Source organism: Sciurus vulgaris (assembly GCF_902686455.1).
Source record: "Sciurus vulgaris genome assembly, chromosome: 10".
In the NCBI taxonomy this organism is placed as follows: Eukaryota; Metazoa; Chordata; class Mammalia; order Rodentia; family Sciuridae; genus Sciurus; species Sciurus vulgaris.
The window spans coordinates 47948400-47974801 of NC_136470.1; the positions used below are offsets into that span (position 1 = coordinate 47948400).

The 26402-nt window shown below is 38.9% G+C and overlaps 1 protein-coding gene across 7 annotated transcripts in view; it reads left to right on the top strand.

Annotated features, from left to right (window-relative positions):
- The first annotated feature begins 99 nt into the window (after nucleotides 1–99).
- ST3GAL6 (ST3 beta-galactoside alpha-2,3-sialyltransferase 6) overlaps nucleotides 100–26402 on the top strand; it is a 55021-nt gene continuing 28718 nt past the window's right edge. The window contains exons 1-4 of one of the 7 annotated variants that reach the window (XM_079100546.1): nucleotides 454–687; nucleotides 8746–8806; nucleotides 12038–12157; nucleotides 16613–16765. The gene's annotated coding sequence lies outside the window, so the exon portion shown is untranslated. Of the gene's footprint in view, nucleotides 246–453; nucleotides 688–8745; nucleotides 8807–12037; nucleotides 12158–16045; nucleotides 16310–16612; nucleotides 16766–26402 lie in introns of those variants that run through there. The other 6 variants (XM_079100547.1, XM_079100551.1, XM_079100548.1 and 3 more) reach the window with 6 other exon arrangements.

Consider the following 26402-nt stretch of genomic DNA (forward strand, 5'->3'; position numbering starts at 1 on the left):
TGTTTTATTTCTGCCGCCCGCCAGCCCCGCGGGGAAGGGGAGTACCCGACCGCCCCTCACTTTCGCTCCTACAGCTTTCCAAACAAACCGGGGCGGGATGGGAGTGTCTTCTTGGCTGTGGAAGTCGATCCTCCTACCTTGTCCTGAAGCCACCCGCCGCCTTTCGCCGGCCCTCCCTTCCCGGTGATTTTCCTGTCCCTGACGCCCAGAGAGGGCGCGCGGCTGTTATCCGCCCCGCGGGAAAGGTAGGGGCTCCGCTGCGCTCCAGCCTCGCCGCCCCGGGGGATGGGGAGCCCCGCAGCTTCTATCTGCATTGCACCTTTATTCGCGAACTTGGTGGCTACAACCGCGGAGCAGGAGGAGTTTTCTGCGGCTTCAAAGGCGCTCGGCACAGTCGCTGGGGATCCAAACCCGGGCGCCGCGGGCAGCGCGCGGACTGGCGGGCGCTCGGACTCCGGGCGGCGCTGCGCCCTCCTCAGCTCCGCCGCCAGGGCTGGGGGAAAGGAATCGTGCCCGCGCCACCTTCCTCCGGTTTCCGCCAGCCCAGGGCTTAGGGACCCGATGAGGCAGGCGCCGCCGGAGAGGCAGCAGTCGGCTGGAGCGAGCGGCGCAGGCGGGCGGAGAGCAGCGGGCCCCGACCCCGGAGCCCCGCACGCCTTTGCGGTAGTCGCGCTTGGGCCTTGGCGGGTAACTCTCTCTGGCTGGCTTCGCTGGGGGTTTGCAAAATTAGGGTGAGGGAGATTGGTGATGAGGGGACTGCGCTCTGGACTGGGGTCGTGGAGGCCTGGGGTCTGAGCTGCTGGGCTTTGGAGCCCTTGAGATTGAGGATTTGGGGGTAGGGGACACGATGCCCCTCAACACATCCTGCCAGCTTCGGGGCGCTTTGCAGGGGGTGGCGTCATGAAGCCGGGGCGGGGAAGGGGCGCTGGGACCCCTGAGCCAGCCGCTGTGTGCGTGGGCGACACCTACGAGACTGCCCTGAGGTCCGGAAGTTGCCAGCGAGATCAGAGGGGCGAATAGCCCCCGCGGCCTGACGGAAGGGCGTTGGGAAGCCTAAAGGGACCCGCACTGGGACCCTCTTTTAAATTGCAGGCCAGACTGTGCACTGGGAAGCCAAAGGAGGTGCCCGAGTTCATGTTCACTATTGTTTTCTTGTAAAAGGGTCTGGACGCGAGGTGGGGCAAGGGGTCTGGAAGGTTCTCGTCTTTTATCGTGGAAAGTTTCCTGAGAAACGCTTCTTCTCGCCACAACAGACCTAAACCTAACAAAACAAGCACAGAGGCAGTTTGGGGCAAAGGGCGGCAGTGAGAAAATTGCAGTGTTTGGTCTGTCGTTAATTTCAAGATAAGGGAGAAGAAACTTGTCATTTTGCGGTTGTTGGCTCGGGAGCTCCTAGCGACTCAGCCCCTTTTTTGTGTGCTGTTATTTTGGCCTAGAAGCAAATCTATAAAAAGCGATTTCCAGTAACCAAAAACAAACCCAAAACACCTTTTAGGATTTTCAGCGGGGCAGGTTTGGGGGTAGTGGGAGGGCAACAAGCTGTTCAAAGGTAATATTTATAAATTGTGTGGGGGTGGGGATGGAGAAGACATAGTGAATGCTAGCGATTCAGAAGCCACACAGATTCTAAAACCACAAGTCATATTTGCTGTAAGAGGACCTCCTCAGTACTATGATTAGGTAGATGGTTAAGGGAACCATCTCTGCAGAGCAGCTGGAAGCTCTTCTTTTTCTTTGCCTGGTGTCCACACTGACCTTCAGGAGTCCTAACTCCCATCTATTACGCTAGCCAGAATATTTGCCTTTCCTGTCTTCATACTTCTTTTCCCAGCTGCAGATCATGAAACTGTCTTTTTATTTACATAGAGATATTAAATATTTGTGAAGATCTGATCAGGGTGCCAGGTTATTTTTCCTTCCGAAAGCATGCTAACATGACATTCGTAAATTGGTCTGTATCGCTTCCTTTTCTGCTAAGGACTGCTTTTCAAATCGAGATCTGCAAAAATACACTTAGTGTTTTCTTTTCTTTCTTTCTTTTTTTTTTTTCTTTCTTTTTTTTTTTTTTTTTTTTTTTCTTTTAAGAATAATGACTCCTTGAAGGCACTTTAGATAATGGCAATTTTATGAGAAGTTTTCTAGAAAGTGTTCATATTGCCCTGATCTTTCTTCCTAAACTTTCCTTTACTATGAAGTGGGAAGGGAGACATGGTTATTCATTACCTGATAATGTTTTCCTTGAAAAGTACTTTTAAGTGGTCCCTGAATGTCAGTCCCAGATTTTATTGTCTTCATTTAGTGGTGCAATTAAATGGGGCTGCAATTTTAATAAAACTTCCTTAGATTTATTGGAGATATTTAATTTGTTATTCTGTACCAAATCAATAAAAAATTTTTGAGACTCAGAAAGAATAGACAGTATTGGCAGAAGAATGCCATTAAGAGACATACTCTTAAAATACATTAGTTTGTTTTTTGTGAAATTGTAGTTCTCATGTTTCCCATTCTGGAACTCAGAGACAGAAGACTGAATTTTACAACCATTTTCTTCTGTTGGAGGTATTTCTGTGTTCCACATCATGGAACAGAGATGAATAATCCCATGCTTCCTACTTTTCCCTGATAAGCATTGTTGGCTAACCATACAGCATGCCAGATAGCTTCCGTGGAAATTATGATTCAATCCAGGGTTGAGGACCAGACATCTGTTTAACATGCATTCTAGATGTTTATTGAGGAGGTGAGAGAAGCATGGAGCATATATATGGCACTATGATCTCCCGTATGTTCTCATATGCTGTTTCATCTTCCCAATACCCCCCAGGACAGGAATTTTTATCTCTGTTAGACTGCTCCAGGTTGAGTTTCAATGGATCATATGAAGATCTGTCTCTATTCCTGCTTTATATAATCTCAGGAGGCCTGCACAGCACACTCTTCACAAATTATTCCATTTTTTGTCCATGTTTTTCTCCTTTGCTTTTGATCACAAGCACACACATGCACATGAACACACATACACTCACTCAATTTACAAATACCTTGATCTAGATATAGCTTTCTAATTAACCCTCAAGCTGAGCTTCTTCGACAGTTGCTTTGCATAGTTCCCTTTGACAGCTTCAGATTTTCACCAATTAGATAGCTTCTATATTTTGCACATCTTTGATGTGCCACTTTGGTGTGCTATGTCTGGTCAATCCAGGAGATTGTAGTATCATCAATGGGTTTTATTTCAAAGTCTTTTTCTTCCTGAATGTATTTTCATTCTCATCCTTCAAGTATCAGCTTTATCTTGCCTGGCAGAAGCCTTTTCAGGGCTATATTCCCATCCTCACCGTTGTATAATAGCCTTGTATTAGATAAAATGTGTCTAATTTGGAGTGAGCTTGATGTATGGAACAGAATGTATGTATTGGGCCCTACATTGTTTCAGCAGTAAACTTGTAAAGATTTCATATCGGTTTGTGGAAACAGTTCCCTCACCATTCTGGGGAAGCAGGAGCTCTTTCTCCTGATGGTGAAGCCTCCATTCCAGAATCAGCTGTAGTGTATCAGACTTGACTGCAGTATAGTCAGGCTCAAAAGGGATTCTGGGAGTAGGGAGCCAGTAGGATCTGGCTGTCTTCCCTAAGTCCATGTTTCTTTATTGGGAGAGATTTTGCCCAACCAACGGGAATGGCTAACTTATCTTGTACTGCTACAACATTCTGTTTTGACATCGGGGACTTTCCTTTTCCTGAACCATTATTGGGGGAGAGAAGAAAGGAAAGTAGTACTCAGCCCTTAGGAGATTTCCTTATAAATACTAAAAAGCTGAATGGAAAGATTGTCTTCTCCTTCATTCTCTTTCCCCTTCTGATACCCCTAGTCAAAGATAAAATATGCAAATGGTATTATTTTGTTCAGTAGCACCTAATGTTGGACTTTGAAGGATTTATAAACATTGATTTACTTTTTAATCTCATTGGGAATGGAAAGATCTTTAGATAATGAGAACAAGGCCTCCAGAGGAGATGCAAGGAAACTGAAGATGGATTCATAGATGTATACTTACTCTGACCTTCCATAGGTTGTAGGAGCAGGCCTGGCGTTCGGATGGTTATGAGTCACTGTGCTGGGAAGCAGGACAACAAGAGAAGAGAGTAGTTTTGTAGTGGTGACATTCTGAATTTTCATCCACCAGGTGGGACTTTGTTTATGTTCACCCAAGTATTACTGAGTATTCACCAAATAACAGATGTGCTTGGGGGGTGGAGAGTTGTGTAGTGTTGAACAAAACAAGAACTGTGCTCTTATAGAGCTTTGTGTTTTTGTGGGAAACAGAATTAATAAATGAAGTACATTTCCATAAATGGGAAGCATATTTCAAAAGAATCAGTGTGGCAAAGACAATTCTAACATGGGACTATAATAAACAGGGACCAAGGAAGAGCATTCCCCGCAGAAGGAATAGCAGCCACAGAGGTCCTGAGGCATGGGTGGATTGGTGGTATTTGAGACACTGATGACCAATGTGAGAGGAGAGTGGTTGGATTACCTGAAGAAAAGTGCAAACAGGGAGTGAAAAAAGGTGATCAGTGAGATAGGAGGGAGGCAGACGTTCAAACTTGGAAAGGAATTTGAATTGTATTCTAATTAGAATGGGATGCCACTGGAGACATTTAATTAGGGACTGATTCAGTGGGCAGTGGACTTCACACACACACACACACACACACACACACACACACGCACACTTTCACTCTTGGTTGGCCTTTCTTCTCCTTGTTCATTAGTCATCACTGATTTCCCCCCTTCCCTAGGCCTGGGCAACAGCATATCCACAGGAAGGGGCAGGCCTCACGGGACCCTCTACAGTATTCCTCAAATCCTCTGAGATAACTTGTATACTTGCTTGATTTCACCTTCACGCAGAGAAACTCTGCAGCACTAGTTCTGTGTCCCAATCACTCTTCAGACTGAATATTGAATCTCTCCACAGAGCCTCTGAATTGACTGATAACATCTGAAATTCAATGCCACAAATTAATTATCTTATCCCAATCAAATCATAGTATCCATTTACAAGACAATACTGGTGCCAGAGGCAATATTCCAAATAATGCAAAGACCTTGCCTTGTAATTCTGAGTTCCTGCTCCTTCCCCCCAGGCTCCTGTGCAGCCTTCAGTGAAGACTTATGCTCTGTGCAGAACAGTATAAATGGAAACATATAGATAGATCTCTAGTATTTGCCATGGGATTACATATGCCTGAGAATTTCATTTTTAGCCATGTTATATATGATCTTGGCAGTCTTCAAGTGGCACAAAACTTATCTGATAAGCCAACAGTACCAGTTTATCAGAAATGAACAGAAGTTCTAGCACTTAATCAATTACCTCTTGATTCTAGGATGTTTGTCATCACGGTTATAAAACTTTCTCTCTTTTTAGTTTTCTCTCGTTTCTTAACTTACATAGTTAGTGTAACTTAATTCACTTTTAGCTTTCCATTTTCTTCAGATTGTTTTGGTGACGTGCCATCTAGAATATATTTCTGTGTGAGAGGACAGCTGTGGTGCCTTCTAATGTTCACCTCTATGTCCTCAATCTGACATGATATTCAGCATATTCTTTATTTAGCAAATATTTGTCAGACAACTCAAAGGTCCTTTTATTCATCTGCAATGTTAATTTATTAGCTCTGTTTTGACCTTGTTATAATGATCATCATTTATCTGTATACTTATTATGGTTATCAATTTCTTATCTTAAAACATCACCCGTTAGAGAAAACAAGTTCATCCTTGTTGATTTGTACATATTAAATAAAACCCTAGGAAAAAAATTTTTGTTCTTTCTGAAAAAATCATAGTTTACAAAGAAGATATTGGTATGTAAATGTCAGTGAATGGATATTCTTGAATTTTGCATTGCTGAAGAAATAAATGCACCAACAATGTTTATAACAATTCATTTTCCTCTTTAATAGTATAACATCTCGTGTCCACAATTTTTTGCATTTATTTTCAAGTATTTCATGAGATTTCATTACTTAAGTTCCCACTGCTTATTATGATATTTTTAGATTTGTATTAGGTGTCACTTAACCTAGTGTGAGACACAGATGCCCTGGGGGACAAAAAGTTCTCATCAGGGTGGCACAGCTGTAGGAGTCCAGAGAAGTTTGTGACAGAGGGAAGAGAATTTCTCTCACTGGTCTGGTCTTTGAAGTTTTCTGCCCACTTCTGTAGTGAACTCTGTTTTAACTCTCCCATTTGACCCCGAAGCCAGGGCAGACTTCCCAGAGTTTTAGCTTGGGTTTTTCCCTCAGAGACTCAGGGCCTTACCCCTTCCATCTCACACCCTCCTGTCCAAGCCAGATTATGAACTTTGTTCCATTTCCCAGCTTTAAGACCTATCACCACACGACTCTGAATAAATTGCTTAACTTTTTGTAACTTTTTAGGTGCTAGGGATTGAACCCAGGGCCTTGTGCATGCAAAGCAAGCACTCTATCAACTGAGCTATATCCCCAGTCCTAAGTTGCTTAACTTCTTTAAACCTTACCTTCCTTATTTTATGTGAAATAATGTCCACAGCACATTATACTAACCAAAGTTATTAGGATAATTAGGTCGATGATTAAAAAGTAATGATGATTAAAATGATGATTATTGAAAAGAAACATAAATCGTTCAGTTTCTGTCAAATATCTAATGTTTAATCAACATTATCTACAATTATTACTGTTGCAGCTCTATATTATAGCTGTTACAATTCTGTTCTTCCTCAAATAGTTAAATATTAACTTCCTGCAGAAAGCCTTTCTGACTGATCTTATATAACTACATTTTTTTCTCACCTTTGCTTCTAGGACCTAACTTCACTTTGGATTATATTATAACTGCCTATGTTATATGTTTCCTTTGTTGTTCTTCAGTGAATAGCAACAAATTTTGGGGCATCTAGCATGTGCCAGGCACTGCACTATCCATAGTGATCCATGGACACACAGTAGGGATACAAAGTGTGTGTATATGTACATGCTTTCAGTGGAGCTGGGGAGAAAAATCTGTTAGTTCAATAGGACTATGGATTTTTCAGAATAAACTAAACAAATAAAAACTTTGCTCTTCAGATGTCTATTTAAAAGCTAAATGTCTTTTAGTCTGAGGTTTTCTATGGTTAAAAATGTGAGGGTTACAGTTATCCCTGTTCTTGAAACAGCTTTATATATGCTTTCTTTTTTAGGCTCGTCTCTGTCCTTACACAGATGCATTGTCGAAGTAAGCAGGAAAGTGCTCCGTGAAGAACTGGGTGGTTGGTGGGAGAAAGGAGGGCAGGACCACATTCCAGGTAGCAGGAGCAATGTGATCAAGCACACTGAGTTTTGAGGAGGATGGAGAACTACTAGAAGTTTGGTGTTATTAAAGCACAATGTTTAGTTAAGTGCTTAGGAGATGAGGCAGGAGAGGTCACAGGAGCCAGTCTGATCAGCATTCAGGCCTATGGTCTGTATATTTATGTTTTTCTAGAAAACTATGCACTTAGGGAAGTAGGTCTATGTAGACAGTTATTAACAAGCAAATTCTGTGCGTTGATTCTAAAAGTGGATATGTATTTTACATATGGAGTGTAATACATCTCTTTCAATGACTGTTCTTATAAGAAAATGATAAAAGCATTAGTTAAGTTCTATCTAATTGAGTTTAAAGGAGGTTAGACTCCCCTGCTTTGTTTGCATTTTCTGAGGCATGGGAGTCTAAATGAAATTCGATAGGTTAAATGAACTTTCACAGGATGGAGACATCCAATGAGAACGGTCAGGGGATCACTACAAATTCATGTCTTTGAAACTTTCAGTACCTCCCGAGACATTTTACACATTTAGAAGGCCAAGTGCTTCTACTTACAACTTGATTTTGTACAACTACATGTTTCAAAACTTACAGGTACATTTTGATCAGGGTTTGATTTGTATCTCTTGCCTTTGCTTCTAATTTTTGGCTTCCTTCCTCTCACCTATCCTTTGATTTATCAATATGTTATTCAGTTTATGTAATATCTGATGTTAAACATCTGAATTATATTTAATGCTAGAAAACCTTTTGCCTTTACTCCCCAAATATGATTTCTACTAAGTCTGGTATTGCCTAGTAGTTGTGTTTTTTATTGTTTGTTTGTTGGTTGTTTTTGTTTTCAATATTGGGTGTTTGAATTCATGGACTGAAACACATCACCAGGTTTTTTTTTATTATTATTGTAATTTTTAGGCAGCATCTTGCTGTTATTGAGGCTGGTCTCAACCTGGGATCCTCCTGCCTCAGCCTCTTGAGCAGCTGGGATTACAGCTGCCCATAGCTTTTCACTCTTGTCTTTTGATGGTGATTTTTCTTTCTTGGAAATTAAGCAACAGGACCCAAACTACCCTAAACATAAGAGCTTAAAATTCCCCAGGAAGAATTAGATGTGGTTAAAAAAGAAGAAGAGAGAAAGCACTGGAACTTACTTGAACTGTAATTAACCTGAAAATGGAATGTGGGGGAGAGGTGGCTGGGAAAACAGAGAGCAAAGCAGAATGTCTCAGCATATTTCTGGAACAACTCAGGGCAGAATGTATCCTCACTTGGGGCCTGTGCTTATCAAACGATTTTTTAATTATCTCCTGTGAATTTGCCTATAGAAGTTTTCAATTTGCTGATTCAACCATATAGACTTCTTGGCCCTTACATTCTTCTTCTTCTTCTTCTTCTTCTAAGTGACTTACTTTGGCATTTCCAGTTACACACCAGCCTCCTAGGATTGCACCCCTCTCGAGTGGTAAGTTTACCTGACCGCTCAAGCGTCTGAACCAACAGGGCTGAGCTGCTCATTCCCAGCTGGGTGACTCCTCCAGATAAGGCCTCTCTCTAAGGTTATACCTGGGCGTCCTGGATCCCTGTTCCATGGAAAGCTTTATTTTCTCTAATGTTTAATAGAGTTTTAGGGAACAATATCAGATATAAGAGTACACAAATCATGTGAGTATGCCAACAAATATTCTCACAGTAAGCATATCCAGATAAGCTGCCTCCCTGTGAAGAAGTAGAATGTTCCCAAACTTCCAGGAGGGCACCATGTGCTCCTGCTCAGTCACTATTACTCTCCTCAGATGTAACTACTGTTCTGACTTTTACTACCATATGGTTAGATTTTTGGGTGTTCATTTCCCTTTAACATTGATCATGGGCACCCAGGTATTCTGAATGCCTTGCCGAGCATGAGGACTGGGTCTGCCTAGGAGGATGTTATAGGTTTATTTGTGTCACCCCTAAAATGATAGATTGACGCTTACCCACCCAGCATTTAAGTAGTGACCCTATTTGGAAATAGGGTTACATCATAGGTAATTAAGTTAAAATGAGGTCACACTGAAATTGGGTAGGCCCCTTATTCAATGCGACTGGTGTCCCTGTGAGGACAGAACATGGGGAGAGCACCATGGAAAGACGGAGGATTGAAGTGATACACCTATAAACCAGGGGATGCTCAAATTTGCCAGCAAACCACCCAAAGCTTGGAAGGGCCAAGGACAGATTTCCCCTACAATGTTCAGACTTCTAGACTCCAGAAGTGAGAGACAGTATATTTCAGTTGATTTAAGCCACCTAGTTTGTTGTGTTTTGCTCTGGTAGCCCCAGGACAAGGAACGTCTTCCAGGGTTGGGTGCTCTGACCCCTGTTCTCTTCATTCCTGGGAACACACCTGCCTGAGACCTGGGATTGCCTGACTGAGTAGTGGTTACACCCTGTCCAAGCTGCTTTTCTCTGAACTGACTCACAGACTGCTTCTCTTACCCCTGGTTGCTGTTGTCTGTGATGTGTCCCTGTCCCATGGGAAGGCAGGAGTTTCTGTAGCCCTGCATGGCTTTTCCTTCATTTCTCCACTCAGCTTTTCACTAACACTTTTAAAGGAAGCCTCTCTGGTTTTCTTAGGTGCCCCAGCCTGAGCTTTGCACATCAGCCCTTCTGCCCCTCATCTGGGTCTCTCCTGAAGTGTCCTTCCCTATCCTCATAGACCCACACTGGCACCATATCCCTGATGCAGTTACTCCTGGTTTCTCTGGTTCAAAATCATTGTTAGCAGAAAGAGAGAGAGAGAGAGAGAGGGAGAAACTTACCATATTTCTAAAATGAAATGCCACTTTTTCTAACAGGTCGGCATGTTTTAAAAGAAGGCTTCATTTTTCTGCACTTAACGCATATCAAAGATTAGTTCTCATTTGAGATAATAAAAAAGTCCTTAGATCAAAGAGCAGGCCAACCATTAGATTTTCATTAGTAATAAAGGCCCCCTGGATATACTTTCTTTAGTAGAGGTTGGTTTCAAACCGCATTACAACTTTTCTATTTTTTAAATTCTAGGCTCAGTTTCTGGCATTAGGGGAAATCACAAGGAGGGTACTGTAGCAAAATCCCCAGGGTGATTCCATGGGCTCTGGCCAATTCCTGCATTCTGCGGTCCTGCCCTCCCTTGGGGACATAGGGACTCTGCTGAAGACATTTCTTTTAAATGCTCTTAGCACAGACTGTCCTTTAGTCTCTGACTTCCCCAGCCTGGAGTGACTGCAGAGTGGATGTGCACTCCCCAGCTTCCTCTTCCCTTTTGTGCAAAAGCCAGCAATTATTATTCATCACCATGGGAAAGTTTTCAAGTCGTTAAAAAACATCACAAATTTAGGAAACTTTCAGAAGTTTAAATGATGTCAGTTTTGGTTTCTGATCTACATGCTATTAGTTATTCTCTTGTTAGGACCCTTTCAGCTTCCAGTTTCTGGTGTTTACCCTTGGTAGATCTTTGGAGAGGGAAGTTTAGGCTGATCCTAAACCAGATAATATACCAGATTTTGCACAATTGAAAAATTGTAAAATAGTGCTCTTGCAACCTATAGTTAAGAGATTAAGGGTGTTTATATTATGTTTAACTGTGTGCTTAAATGCCTACTACAGTGAAATAGCTTTAGTACCTCTGAGCTCAGGCCTTGCATCTGTGATTCCATGGTCCATTATAGACAGATAGTAAATATCCCGGATGGATTCGTGGATGGGTAGACAAAGATGGAGCTGCTCCCATTTGCCTAGAATATTTTCTATTAAAAAAAAAAAAAGTGTGGAATGAAATTTGGTGCCATTCAGGATTGCCTCCTCAATCCTGGGAGTTCTCCTCAGTCCATGAGGATTTCTGGGGCTTGAACCAGGGAACTTCTAACTGGCTTACCCATGGAATGTGCTGAAACATTTTCTAGTTGTTTGTGAAAAGGGGCCAAATAGTTGGACTCCATGTGACCCCCATTGTGTGCTGGTGTTAACTTCTTTCATTGGCAGCCCAGATTTCTTTTTTTATTTTTGTTCTTAGGGATGGTGTATACGTCCTTGGAAATGGGCTAGAAGATACTTTTTCTTCCTCCTTCTCAGAAAAGAAATGACTCTGTTCACTTCCTTTTTTTTTTTTTTTTTTGTATTTTATTGACTGGATTATTTCATAGTGTGAAGAATACAGTCATTATTTTGAAGTGTCTACCTTTTCAGATTCTTTTTTACAGAAAATAATACTAAAATTATAGGAATCCTATAAATGAATCATTACATGTAGCCCTGACTTTAGTTTATATTGATAATAAACCTTGTTACAATGTCCTTGAGCTAAAAATCACCTTTAATGTGAACAGATCATTGTTTATAGTTATAGCACTTCTAGGTCTAACCACTTCAATATCCCAGAACAGGCATTTTATTGCTTTAATTGTACATTTTTAGAACATTGTCTCTTGCAGATAGTAGGCATTTTGCATTCTTTGATTCTAAAAAATTTGGTAACCTTTCTGTGAAGTTATGCCTTGCATTATTTTCTGGTCAGAACAGAGGATGCAGTATTCCAGAGAAACATTTGGTGTGTTTATCTACAACAGGCTGATTGTTCTCCCCAGCCTGTGCAGTTATCATGAAGAGAAAGTGGTTGTAGTAAGACTATTTTCTGTACTTACTTTCTCTTCATTATGTTTTGTTTCAATAGGAATGTTTGTCAGCTTTTCATCCTGTGACCAAAATACCTGACAAGAATACCTTAGAGGAGGAAAGATTTATTCTGGCTCAAGGTTTCAAAGGATTCAGTCCATAGTCTGCCGGCTTCAAGGTAGAAACACCATGGTGGAAGGGTGTGGCAGAGGAAAGCTGCACAGCTCCTGGCAGCCAGGAGACAGAGAGAAGGGAGTGTGGAGAATCCCTTCCAGGTGCCCCCTCCAGTGACCTTTTTCCAACTAGGCCCTGCCTCTCAGTAGTGCACTCAGTAGCTGATGAACCCTCATGATGAATCCCTGCTTACAAGCCCCACCTCCAAACCTTACTACATTGGGGTCCATGCTTTCAATACAAGACTTTTGGGGACATTCCAGATCCAAACCATACCAACAGGGTTATTATAGATTCACATAAACTAGAAATTTATTTTCTCATTTTAAATACAGTTTACTTTTACTTTTCAGAGATTCATCTATTATAAATATCTAGGTATTTTTATATGACTTGAAAGGTTTCTGTTTTAGGAAGAGACTGTTTGAAAGTAAAATTTTAATCTTAAAGTATTTCTAACAATTTGAAGGATTAGATGGCTAAGCAACCTGTTTTTACTGGATTGGCAAGATATTTGACTCTAAAATAACACTTAAATAAGCAATTCTCTGAAAACAACCTAAATGTCTACTCTAGGAAATAGATAACTCTGTGAAATATTTGATTGATAGAATACTCTATGGCATTTGAAAAGAATAATCCAAACCTTTATGCATTATATGGTAGACCTTAAAGGCAGTAGAATATTATTTGTTTGCTAGGTAAATTTTAAACATCATTTAAAATGACATCGTATACTATATAACTTTTATGAATGTATGTGTATGTAATAAAAGTGGATTGGGTAGCTATCAAACTTAGGATAGTGATTTTTTCCTGGGGAAGGGAACATAAATCTGTATTTTTAAAAATCTAAGACGATACGGTTATTTTGGTTAATAGGTTCCTGAGAATTTATTACATTAACAATCTGTGTAATACTTTCTAACAAAGTAGATTCTAACTAATAACCATACATTTATCAAGACTCTGGGAGTGAGACTGGGTTATTGTTTGTCTTAATATTTCATAGTGTCATATTTGATTGATAGAATACTCTATGGAATTTGAAAAGAATAATCCAAACCTTTATGCATTATATGGTAGAATTGGTGCATGTGAAGTGCATGTGTAGGCATGCAGCACAGATCAGCTGGTATTACTTTCACCACCACCCTTGCTACCAGTAAGCTCAGTTCTTCCAGGGTACCATTCTCATTCTCACCTCAGAATAGTAGTCAGTGCTGTTTCCTATTGTCTGGAATGTTCTTCCTTACCACTCCTGTTTCATCTGGTTCACTTTTGCTCATCTTTCAGAGATGCTTCCTGCCCTTCCCTACGTAGGTCAGTTCCTACATTTGTTAATCATGCCACAACCGTAATTTGATAATTGCTTGTGAATGGCTTGCTGATGTCTGTCTCTCTTGCTTGGTTGTAAACTTTTTTCTTCTTCATAACTGTGTTAGTGGTGCCTAAAATAGTATCTGACATCAAGGAGCACTGGGAAATTCTGTATTGAAAAAAATCAACAAGTTACACTAGAAGGTAAAAACACCATGCAGAGAGAGTTTACCAAGAAGTGAATTTGACTCAATGCACTTGGCCTTAAGTATTAATCCACTGATATTAGGAAGTAAATTTAAGATTACATGATTTCATACATATTGCATTGCATATATTGGCTTTTTTATAATAATAAATTATAAGGTGCTCCAAATTAAGACCTGCCTCATATTTTTTCACACTTTTTTATTTGTAGATGGACACAATACCTTTATTTTGTTTTAGTTTTTTTTATGTGGCACTGGGGATCAAACCCAGTGCCTCACACATGCTAGGCAAGCGCTGTACCACTGAGCCACAACCCCAGTCCAAGACCTGCCTCATATTTGTAACTTGACTTTAGAAGATCATCTAATGGATAGTAGTTATAAATACTGTCACGTATTTTCATTTGCTGTGAAAAGCAGGACAGTTTCCAATGCTGGAATCTTAAGGTTTAATATTTATTTAATCTAATTACTCACACTTAACTCTTTTTTTTTTTTCTTTTAAAAATAGCAGAAGAGATAGAGAAGAAAAATTCAATGATAGGAGATATTTCAGAAGGACCAGAATAATCTAGGCTCATTTCAAATGAACTGATATAAGTAATTTGAAAAGGGCACTTTTTTTTATAAGTCAAATGGAATGTTATTTATAACTTTTATGCTAAGCAAAGCAGTAAACCCTTTGGAAGGGGGACTTTTACAGTCGGGGGAAAGTAGGAAACTGGTTCCCTTTTATTTTTAAATTTTTTCAGGGGATCCTGGGGAATCAAATCCAGCACTTCGTGCATTCCAGGCAAGTGCTCTAATACTGAACTAAAACCCCCGTTGCCTGTTCCATTTTAATTGTAGGATTATTTAGTGTAGAGAGAACTATGAGAATACTTTTAACTTTGAGGAAGAGCTGTGTATTCAGGTATCAGCATATTGCTCCAGGAAAGGTATCACATAGGATTTATAACTGATTGAAAGTCCAAGGCTTTTAGATAATTTGAGGAGCAGAACAAAGTAAGACCAAGCAAAAACCCGGACTTTCAAAACATTGAGGAAATTCTTATGGTTCAGATGGGTGGCAGGGAGATGAAATGCCAGGCTAGGAAAACAATGCAAAGCCCCACACTGACAAAGACTACAATTTGTGGCCTTGAGAGATTCATCCCTTTAGAGACACGATTTTGTAATGGAAATCACTGGGAAAAATTACTTTATAGCCATGCTTTTTTTTTTTTTTCCTTAAACTTCTGTGTTTCTATAAACTATAGAATATTGAAATAAATTTTTCCATTCATTCATTGTTTTCAACTACTTTTCAAGCTCAGATTAAAAGCAGCAGGTACCACATATTTAGAAACTTTGTGTCCCAGCACCAGGAAGCTTGCTGGAAATGCAGATAATCAGACCTGTGATTCAGACCTGTGGTTCAGAATTGGCAGGTGAACAAGGTGCTCACATGACCCAATAGAGATTAAGATTGAATAAGCATTGCTCTTCAAATCCCTGCCAAGGGGACCTTAGAGAAGAATACCTTTAGTAATGGGTGACCCACTATCCAACCATGCAACCTATATTATCTTTAGGCACCCTAAATAAGAGCAAGTTCTTCCTAGTTCAGAGTTCAGACCTTACCTCCTTAAATTTTGCATTCACTGACCTTGGATTAACCCCCTGGAAGTGTTCAGAACTATGCTAATTTCCCTTCTTCATGAAGGCCCTTCATACTCGAGACTGGGCATCTTGTTTCTTTCCTTGATTTAAGTTTCTCTGGGTAAAACTAAAGTCCCATCCTTTCTCTGTCTGTTAAGACATTGCTTGAGTTTTCTTTACCAACTTATTCAGACTAAATAATCCTAAAGGATCCTTCAACTTGTCACTGATCCTTTACTCCAGTTAGTAATAAGTGATAGTGCATGGAAAATACTAGAAACTCTGGAATAGTACTTTATATTCATTTGGGGAGAATAATTCTGATGCACAAATTTGTCATGTTCTGTTAATTTCTTTAGGTTCAAAATTCTGTTTCATAGTGAAGAGTTCTCCTGTATTATAATAGTAGCCACAAAAGAGTACCACTTTGCTTTGCTTTTCATTTCTAAATGGCAATATTTAGGACTTCAAAAGTGAACTGTATATAAAATATATGAAAAGAATAATTTTCTTTTGCTGTATGAATATTAAGATCTATGCACTTTCAAAAAAAAAAAAAAAATCCCCTGTATTGCACAACTCAGACTATCAACTTACTTTATCTCAAGTACCTGTAAATCAAGTGTCACATGCATACAACTAACAGATAGACGTATCTCAGTGTACTCAACTTTTTAATATTTTGTTTTTTTACTTGAGTAAGAAAAACTATAGTAGGAGCAATGTGAGAATGTTTTTCAACTTTTTTTTTTTTTCCAGGAAGTGGCCTACACATTCTGACACTAGCTGCTCTTGTTAATTAACCCACACTTCCTTCCTGCTTTCTTCTAGATATTTCTGTTATTCTTAACCTCTTTCTTCTGCTCTCTTCTTCCTTTCGTCTTAGGGTTTTGAGAGTAATGACTTCTTCTCTCACCTCTGCATTTGGCAATAAAGCTTTGTGGGGAGAAGTTGAAAAATAAGACAGATGGCTCTTTCATTACCAGGTTGCTTTGGATTAATTGAGCTGGAAAAGTTATTTTTCTGAAGGAGATTGAGAAGAATCCTTTGGAAGACCAGTCAAGAACAGCAGTAGTACAATATGTGCTATTAATTTAGATGCTGATTTTTTTTGTTCGTTTCATTTTGATTTTGTATTCAGTTATTTTATTTTCCTGTAAAGCAGTTGGCAGACCAGAATTGAGTTTATTAAAATAGTATTTTCATTACAATTTTTTTTAATGACTTCAAATTTTTCTTGGGTATCTTAGTTATTCTTAAAAGTAAGCTATCTTTATATTTTATTTCAGCACTTACAAGGGAAGAAACAGAACAACCCTGGATCATTTTGGTAGGAGGCCTCAACAATTTACTTTACAGCCTCCTGAGCCTTCACATTCAGTCTCACACTCTTCATCTTCAGGAATAGACGGCCTTTGAGAAACAGAGTCCTAAAAGTGCTGGTAAGCAAAGACAACACTATCATTATCTTAGAGTCTTTCCATGTAAGTATGAATATTTGAAATGTTCTTATACAATGTTGCTATTTCTAGCAGGCAATGTTAAAAACCCCTCTGTTTATACAGCTGCTTGTTATTTGCCCTTTTACCAGTTTTTCAGGTGGCCGGGAGGCCCATGAGAATGTTAGTATAACCAATCAAGGCCTTTTCAGCATATCCCAAAGTCAGGCCATATAAATTTTTAATTTTTTTTTTTTTTCAATCCATAGATGCCTTCTTTTGGGGCTGTTCTAGACCAATATAGAAGTGAGGAGTAAGTTAAAATTACAACATCACTTGCACTGCAAATATTGTAGAAATTCTGCTATTAACAAACTAGGTAACCTTGGGCAAGAGATTTGTTCTCAATATGACCCAGTTATCCCCATTTTTAGTATTTACCCAAAAGAACTAAAACAGCATACTATACTGATACAGAAACATCAGTCTTCATAGCAGTGAAATTCACAATAGCCAACTTATGGAATTAGCCCAGATGCCTGTCAACTGATTAATGGATTGAGAAGATGTGTTATATATACACAATGGAGTTTTACTCAGCCATAAAGAACAATAAAATCATGGCATTTGCTGGTAAATGGGTGGAACTAGAGACCATCATGCTAAGTGAAATAAACCAGATTCAGAAAGTCAAGGATAGAATGTTTTTTTCTCAAATGTGGAAGCCAGAGCAAAGTAAGAGGAAAAGAGGGAGGATTTACATCTCATGAAAATAGAAGGAAGATTAGTTGAGTAGAGGAAGGAGCTTGAGGGGGAGGAAGAATGGGAAAAGGGGAGGAAATGGAGACTAAATCTGACAAAATTAGGTCATGTACCTGTGTAAATATACCACAATTAATTCCACCTTTATATATGTCTATAAAGCACCAATGAAAATACAATTAATAAAATGAAAAGAAGACCACTAGATGAAGAGGAAAATGAGGAGGGAAAAGGGTAGGATAAAAGGAAGCATTGGGGACTGAAATGGAGCAAATTAAATCCCATGCATGTGTGATTATGTCAATATGAACCCCACTATTATGCATTAATAAAAGCATTTTAAAATGGAGAGATAGAGACTCTTGCTCTCCTGGGCCTTGTTTTCGCCATAGAACTAATTCTAATTCTCTTTGTATTTAAAGGCAGCAATTAGTAGTAATTAATTTCATTAAAGTGCCCTGAAACAACTTCATTTATTCTCCTTACCATTCCTGAAGCCTGATGTACAAATTGAGGATATCAGCTTATTACCTTTTTTCTAAGGTTTAAAACAAAAATGCCCACCAGGAATTAGCTACATGTTTAACCTGTGAATCTTGGTAGTCTTTCTGTTTCATTAGGTTCATCTAAGAACCATTATTCTAGCAAATTTGTTACATTGCCATCTTGTTTGGCCATCTTTCTGTAAAGGACTCATATTGACAGAGAACTTTGTGCTTTTGTGATCCTGGTAAATTTGGATATTCACAATGGCCTTGGAATTTGTCCTTAGAAATATCTAGCTCTACCATGTTCACACTGAGATTATTTGTGGTGGTTTCAAACCCCTTTCCCAGCATAGTCCTGAACCACTCATTAGACTTGCACAACACTTGACTGCCATACAGTGGAAATGGGGCTAGATCCTCATATTTCTTACTGCCCAGAACCTCTAATTTAAATGAAATCTGGCTTGTAATCTTGATGATTTGTGCATCTGGCTTTCCTGTCAATCTTTATTTTTATTATAGATACCTATTTACCAACTCATATTATTTGTAGAGTCCTTGATTTTTTTTTTTTTTTTCCTTTAAGATGTAAGGTTGAAATGCTGGTTATACATCTGGATTTGTTTTTTGCTTGCTTTTACTAAGTTTCAGTGCAGTTTTATTATAAAAAGCATAAAAGGATGTGTTTTCTATAGCCAGAAATAGGGTCTAATTCTAAGCTGAGTTTTGCTGAGGAATTACTACTATTTTGAATGTCTTTCATTTTATATTCAGTAGTAGATTAGTAAGACTTCATCTCACAGATACTTTGAAATGTTAAAATTAATGTGCAGAAATAATAGCTACCACGGTAATGGAAACAATTTTTTGAGGCTATTATTAGCACGATGTCACAAGTTCGTTAAGATCTTTACCAGGATGTTTCGAAGTTCTTTTTTTTTTTTTTTAGTGAAGGCTTGATTACACAGCAGCTAGCACTTCACTCATTTGAAAAGAAGAATTAAGACAAGATTATGAGTCCTTCCATGTACCAGATACTTAGATGCTTTATATTTACATTTACAAAAGCCTTATTAGGTACTGTTGTTGTACATTTTATAGAGGAAACTGAAGTACACAGAGGTTGAGCAAATTTCCAGGATTATACAACTAGTCAAAGGAAGAGCTGATACTCAAATTCAGGGGGTTTGATGGTTAAGCAGGCAATCTTAACACCTACGTACACTGCTGTCTACAAGAACAAATTGAATAAAGAAAATGAAGATGAGAAGTAAAATGGAAGAAACAAATGATAGGATTCTTAAATGCTAGACTTAGTGATTTTTATGTTCATTTGGCAGACAATGAGAAACCAGTGAAAGTTTTCCTGTGGGATTTGTGACACGAAGAGACCTGAGCACTGAGAATTTTCTGCCAGGTATAAATAACACATGGGCCAGTTTAAGGGGAAAGATTAGAGATCATTGCAAGTAGCTGAGGCAAGAGTAATGAGAATATAGCTTTAAAAATAGTTTTGAGTTAAAAGCCCAAGAGCACCTGTGCTGAGGTGGGCAGAAGCTGAAGAGACCTAGAAGCACAAGGCAGAGAAGTTACTTGAGACCCGGCCTGGTGCAGTGCCACCCTAGTTCGGGAATCAGACACCATGGAGGTCGGAGAGGATTGGAACGAAATAAAGATGGGTGGGTTTAGCAATAGCCATTAATTTACTCCTTTATTGACTTGTTTATTTACTCATAGAATAAGTAAATACTGTTGTGCTGGAGGGGAAATTACATAAAAGTGCTCTCTATACTGTCAATTCCATTACTTATTGGCATGACTTAAAGTTTTTTGCAATTCTGATCCTGGTATTAAGATGTTTCTCTGGGGCTAGGGACATAGCTCAGTTGGTAGAGTGCTTGCCTTTCATGCACAAGGCCCTGGGTTCAATCCCCAGCACCACCAATAAATAAATAAATAAATAAATAAATAAATAAATAAATAAAAAGATGTTACTCTGTCTAAATGTACCCAACTCTTCTGGTCTTTCTAGCTTTAAGGTAAGTAATTCTTGGGTCCAAGTTGTAAATGGCAATAATTGGGAATATTGTTATAAATGTTTGGCCACTGAGTCATTTGGCACTTTTAGGTGAATAAGCAGGAGTTTGAAATGTGTGCTGTAGTTCTAATATGAAGAGAGGAGTCCTACCAGTAGTATCATAGTGATACAGGAACAGAAGGGTAAAACTGGAGATAATGTAGGGTGGGCAGTATCCAGGGAATTTAAAACAAAACAAAACAAAAAAAACACAAATATTTCCTGGAATGTTGAGACATTTTTCTCAAAGCCACCGCTCTTCAAAGAGAATCTGGCTAGTTTCTTTGGAGAAAATTCTGTTGATCAGGAATTTTAAAAGGTCAAGTCCTAAATACTTGTTTAAAAGATGTACCATGGAACTTAGGAGGAGCTTCTAGTTCCCCTCAAAAATATTTTTTGCGAAGCGCTGATGCTCCCAGTAGAATGCAGTTCCTCTCTCCTTGATCAGCGCTTCTCAAACATGGGGATCACTGGGGAAGAATCTTGTTAAAATGTGAATCCTGACCCTGTGAATCGGAAGGTGGAGCTGAGATTCTGTATTTCTGCCACCTTCCCAGGTGATGCCAATACTGCTGGTTCATGAACCACACTTTTGAGTCACCGAGGTCTAAACTATTTTGCTTTACTTCTCATTACAGATAATCGAAATCATTTTGAATCAGTGAAACTTAGGTCCATCACCAAGGACTGTGAGCCCTATTTGTCATATTCTAAATTAGAGCACATATGCAGTATGTGTGTGTGTAAATACCTAGGCCATCTCTTATCAATGTTAATAGATTAAGAAATTCTTACTTTGGTCAGTGATTTGTATTATTCAACATCCTCAATAATCTGTATAGTTATAGGTAGGTGGTTTTCTTTTTAACTGAGATGTTGAAGTAAATGTGTTGTTAAGAAAATGGGCACTAGAATATGAAAGAATGTAAAGTTTTCAAGTAAAGTTAAAATACATTTGCTGTGTGACTTACGAAAATGTATTTCCACCCAAAGAATTGTACTTAGATATTCTATGCAACTTTATTTACAATAACCAAAAATCACTAAGACATTAAATGTTTATTGAGTAGTGAACTAATAAATTGTGGTGTGCCATACAATGGCATCGTCCTTTACAATAAAAGTAAACGATCTGGTAAAATCTGCAACAGGGACAGCATTTTCAAAAGCCTTATGCTAATTGAAAGAATCCACATACTGTGTGAGTGCATTCATATGAAATTTTAGAAAAATTCAATAGCAAAACTATAATGATAGAAGATCAAGTCGTTAGGGGCCAGGAAGTGGGGGAAAGGCATTGACTGCAATGAGGAACAAAGGAACTTTGGGGTTGAGGAAATATTTAGTATCATGACTTCAGTGATGGTCACATGAATGTGTATATTCTCCCAAACTCCTCAAATTATGCACTTAAAAGTGGTGAATTTTATTGTATAAGATTTTATCTCAATAAAGCTAATTTGTTTTACAAAAGTAGCCTGTTCACAATGCCTAATACTTTTTTGGAGATTGGTATCTTATCAGTAGGATATTAATTATTGTAAGAAAATAGAAAAAAAGTATCTCTTAAGAGAGGTGGGTCCTGGGGAGAAAACATGAATACACAGAGGTTCCCTTAAAAGCTTGTTTGTCATTTGCAGTGAATCTGAATTCAAAGCAAGAGATCTTGAAAACAGGAACTCCAGTTCATTTATTTTTAGCACACTATCAGTTGAATGATTGCAGTGTTTCTAGCTGTGCTATTAAAAAAATATTCTGCTGAAAAGCCATTTCTCTCATTTTCATATTCTTTGCAGTGAGTGCACTACATTTTCTGTAGACGATCTGGTCATCTGCTTTGGCAGTAAGGGCTTAGATTCAATTAGAGATGAAAAGATGTGTCTACATATGCTCAGTACAAAATCTGGCAAAAGCTCTGGCTTTCTTGACAGACTGCAAGAGAAGCGGGTGTGTGTATGTGTGTGGTGGGATATCAATGCATTCTCTGAGAAATTGGGGGTGGTGAGGGAAAGGGAGTTAATTGTATGTGTTCCCTGTTTTCTTCCATGCAAGAGGAAAAGAGCTATGTATTTAATAATGGATCAGAATTTATACAGTTAGTTCATCTTGTTAAAACTACTCAAATCTCTTTTTTGGAAGGAGGCATAAATTAATTTATAAATTCTACTAATTTATTCAATAGATGCTATTTTTTTCTTAATTTGTATGAAATAGCAGTAACTCATACTTGCAGATTTAAACTAAGCGTTTTTCAGGTGTAATATTGAATGTTGTCTAACTCTGTAAGTGCTATTCTTTATTTCCTTAGTTATTCTCAAATTCTATTGAGAATTTTCAGATTCTCCTAGCAGAAAATTCCATCAACCACATCAACCAGACTAATTCCTTAAGGTTTATCTCTTTAATTGTGAACTGAATAGGTTTTTATATTATAGCGTTTTCAAATAAGAGTATTTTGTTTGTTTTGAGATGGGGTCTCTCTGTGTTGCTCAGACTGGTGTCTAGCACCTGTGCTCAAGTGATCCTTCTGCCTCAACCTGCCAAGTGTTGGGGTGGCAGGCACATGCTTTTGTGTATAGTTTAAATAAGTATATTTTAATAAATGCATACATTGTGTATCATCCCCTTGATATTTATTTTGGTGCTGGGCATTGAACCTAGGGCTTTGGTAATGCTAAGAATACACTCTACCATTGAGCTCCACCTCTAGCCTTTGCTTTATTTTACTTTTAACGGTATTAGTAAATGAATATGTTAAGTTCATACTGTTACAGTTAAAAAATACAGTAAATATAGTTTTCCAGAGTGTGCAACTTGAAGTGTGGACTTTGAAATCAGACAGTCTTAATTTGAATTCTGGCTACTACTTTGAGTATTTAAACATCTCTAGCAAAGGGGTGATAATACTCTTGACCTAACTATTATGTGCAAAAGAGCTTGCTGGCATTTAGTAAATGCTTGATAAAATATGCTGTTATTTACACCTTCAGAGGATGGAGGTCCTTGGTATATAAAAAAGGCTACCCCGTACATTGGGGCTATCTAATTAGAAATAAGGACCACCATACTTTAAAAAGGTGTTGTGAGTGGAATCATACTGAGTCCTTTACATCTATCACTGTGAGGTTCTGTGCTTATCCATTAAGGTTTACGTTATATGCAGATGGCCAAGTCTAGGAGGCTTAGGCTTAGAGAACCTGTGGGTCAGGACTAAAAAAGAACAGACAATAATGCATGGCTGGAGCTGGAGGGTCTGTCCCGGGTTTGTTTACACAGGTTTGTTTAACATGTCCTAGGCATGTTACTGTAGAGAATAACCACAAAACTGAGTTGTAAGTACAAAGAGGAAGAAAGGAAGGCTGCAAAATCTGTTGCAGCCTTGAGCATGAGTCAGTGTGAGCTGAGGGCCATCAGATATCTGAAAGGAGGAAGGTTTCTCAGAGGGCTGAGTAGACATGAATGTTAACAAGGCCACCAGGTAAGGGTGTGGAGGTGAGCCATGAAAACAGACACCTGTGGTTGAAATCTAGCTGGTGCCAATATTATAGATTTTGGGTACCCACAGGACTATGTGGAACCAGAGGAGCTGTTATTTTCTAATTTGCACAAAAATACAAGTTATTGGGTAGTATTAAACACCATACTGGATGTGAGAGGAGACCCAGTAGAGGAAAAAAAAAGTCATCTGTCTCTGAGGAAGCAGGAAGCAAAAGGAAGCCTTGCTAAAGACTGGCATAGACGTGATTTAGGATCCTAAATACAAAAAAAAAAAAAAAAAAAAAAAAAAAAATTTAAAATTTTTGCTGAAGAGCTCCTGAGGCCTAAGAGAAGAATGCAGATATTATTACAAAAGTATGATATGATTTAAGAATACAGCAGCAAGAACCCAGTTTCAGTGGTTGTGATACCCAGGGTTGGCATGGGCTCCACAGGAACTGGACCAAACTACTGAGCTCTAGTCAAGGGCTCCTGGGCTCCCTTTTCTTGGACCCAGATCAACCCCAGAGCTTGGGGTGGCTGTGTCTGAAGAAGGGCATTAGGAAGCACCTGGAACACCAAGTCTGTTTCTTCCTTGGTGTTATATAATATCTATTGAGATACTTTTGTACTTGGTGAGTAGAACAAAGTTTCTAGAATTCTTGCTGAACACATGTTTTTTTCTAGCTGGATGGGAAAACAAGCTCCCTTTGGTTTGAGAAAGCATTAGGAGAGTCTGAAAATAAAAATCTGGCCATTTTTCAAGCGTCATTCCGTAGGATTTGTTTTGTTTTTACAAACAGTGCCATCGTGGTTGGGAGGAGCAGGATTAGAATGGGGTTAGTAGTAATAGGGTTTTATTTCAGCAGAGTTTATATCAAAAAGACTATAAACTTTGTTTTACCAATTGATGGTAAACAGATACTGCTTAAGGAGCTGGTAGAATTGACAAATTAGAGAGATGTCATGTTTAGTCTGATATCAAAAAAATGGGCCTGTACTCATTTGTGAAATCTCACCTCTGTGAGAGGCAGTGTGGTACAGGGAGTCTGGTGTGGTAGATTTAGGTTTGAGTCCTGATTCTGCTACTTGTGAACTCAGGAAAGTTATTGTACCTCTCAGATCTTCGGTTTCATCATCTCTAAAATAGAAATTGTAAGCTTACTAATTGCCTCACAGGATCATTGACAATATGACATGAGATAATACACCAAAAGCATTTGTTTTGAAGGCACATAGTAAACACTCATACTTCTCCATGATTCAGATCAGCTGTTATTCACTGGGTATGTGCCACGTACTAGGCATTTAAGGTAAAAATGAATTAACACAAAGCATCTGGGATCTGCCTGTTCAACAACTGTCTACTTAGCCTCTTTGTGACGTGCTATGTTAGAAGTGCTAGAAATAAAATGCTAGAGAAGGCAGACAAGACCTGCTCTCGTGGCATTTGCTGTCTTGTGGGAGTACTAACTGTAACATCTGTTATGGTCTCTGCAGTTCAGGAAATCTGTTAATTTTCCCTCTATGGTGTTGTACTGTACCCTACAGAGCATTGTTTCTCAAACTTTTGTGTACATAAAAGAATCAAATTGGAGGATGCTTGTAGGGGCTCCGGAATCTGCATGCTAATACCCTCCACCCTACTTGTGCTAATCCTTGAATGCTGCCCTAGAGCTGCTTTCCCTTCACTGCTGGGTGAGTTGGCCCTTCTGAAACTGCACACGCCAGCGGAGCACCATAAGGAGGTTTTAGATTTGAATTCTCCCTCATGCATTTTATCTTGAGATGATAGGATGACACCAGGAATGGAACCCTAGAAATGGTCAGACTGAAAATGTATTTCTTTCTCCCTCGAACTGTGTAATCGGAGACAACTCAACTTTAGAAACTTTCACTTCCTCATTCTTCAAGAGAATCATATCTGCATACTCATTTGACAAGTATATTGTGAGCCAGGTGTGAGTCAAACAATAGACAGGCAAGCTTTGTACGAACTTCAAAGCTCCCTACAAATAAAATATACTTTTATTTTTAAAGAGGAGGAAAAATCATTGCCTCAATTGAGCTAAGTTTGGTGTATAGAGAGTATTCATATTTAGGTTCCATATCAGAGTTTGAGAAGAAACGAACTTTTGACCTCCACCAATGTGTTCTATCCCTCTCTGCCCTGTATCCACACTGTAGAGGAATAATTGCTTTGGGACAAACTTTGTCAAGGATGTTGTGGGGCCCCTGGTTTCAGAACCATCTGGAGCCCCCAAACTGGCATCTGTCGTGTTCAATGTCAATATCTTGAAACATGTTTGTATTGGTAATTGAAGTTGTATTCCAGGACCTTAGGTATTTTTGAAAGCACACACCTTATGCTAAATTTCAACTGGTTTTCCTTTGACAAAGCAAGATGGTCATCCATTTATAGAATTAAAATTACAGAACTCATTTATTTGTGTTAGCTTTTTCCTGTGAACAAGCAGAGGAACCATACATGTTTATTACAAGGATATCCTAGCTGACCTTGGTCTACTTTGCAACTTGAATACTTGAATATCAAAGCTTTAAATTGGCCATGAAATACTAGAGAGTAGCTAAGCTTCCTAATTTTTTTTTTCAGATGCTTTTTAATGTAATGGCTTTTTAAGAGTAGGTTCATTTTACTTTTTGAAGGAAAAAAGAATTCTCACACTTCTTTGTTTTCAGTTAAACCCCTTATTACTGAAAGAAAAACAACAAAACAATAACAAAAATCTTACTTACTCATAACTCCATGCTCTGTAATACATAAATCACCCAAAGAATATGGTTTGGGGGTTAGATATATGAATTTTAAATGCTG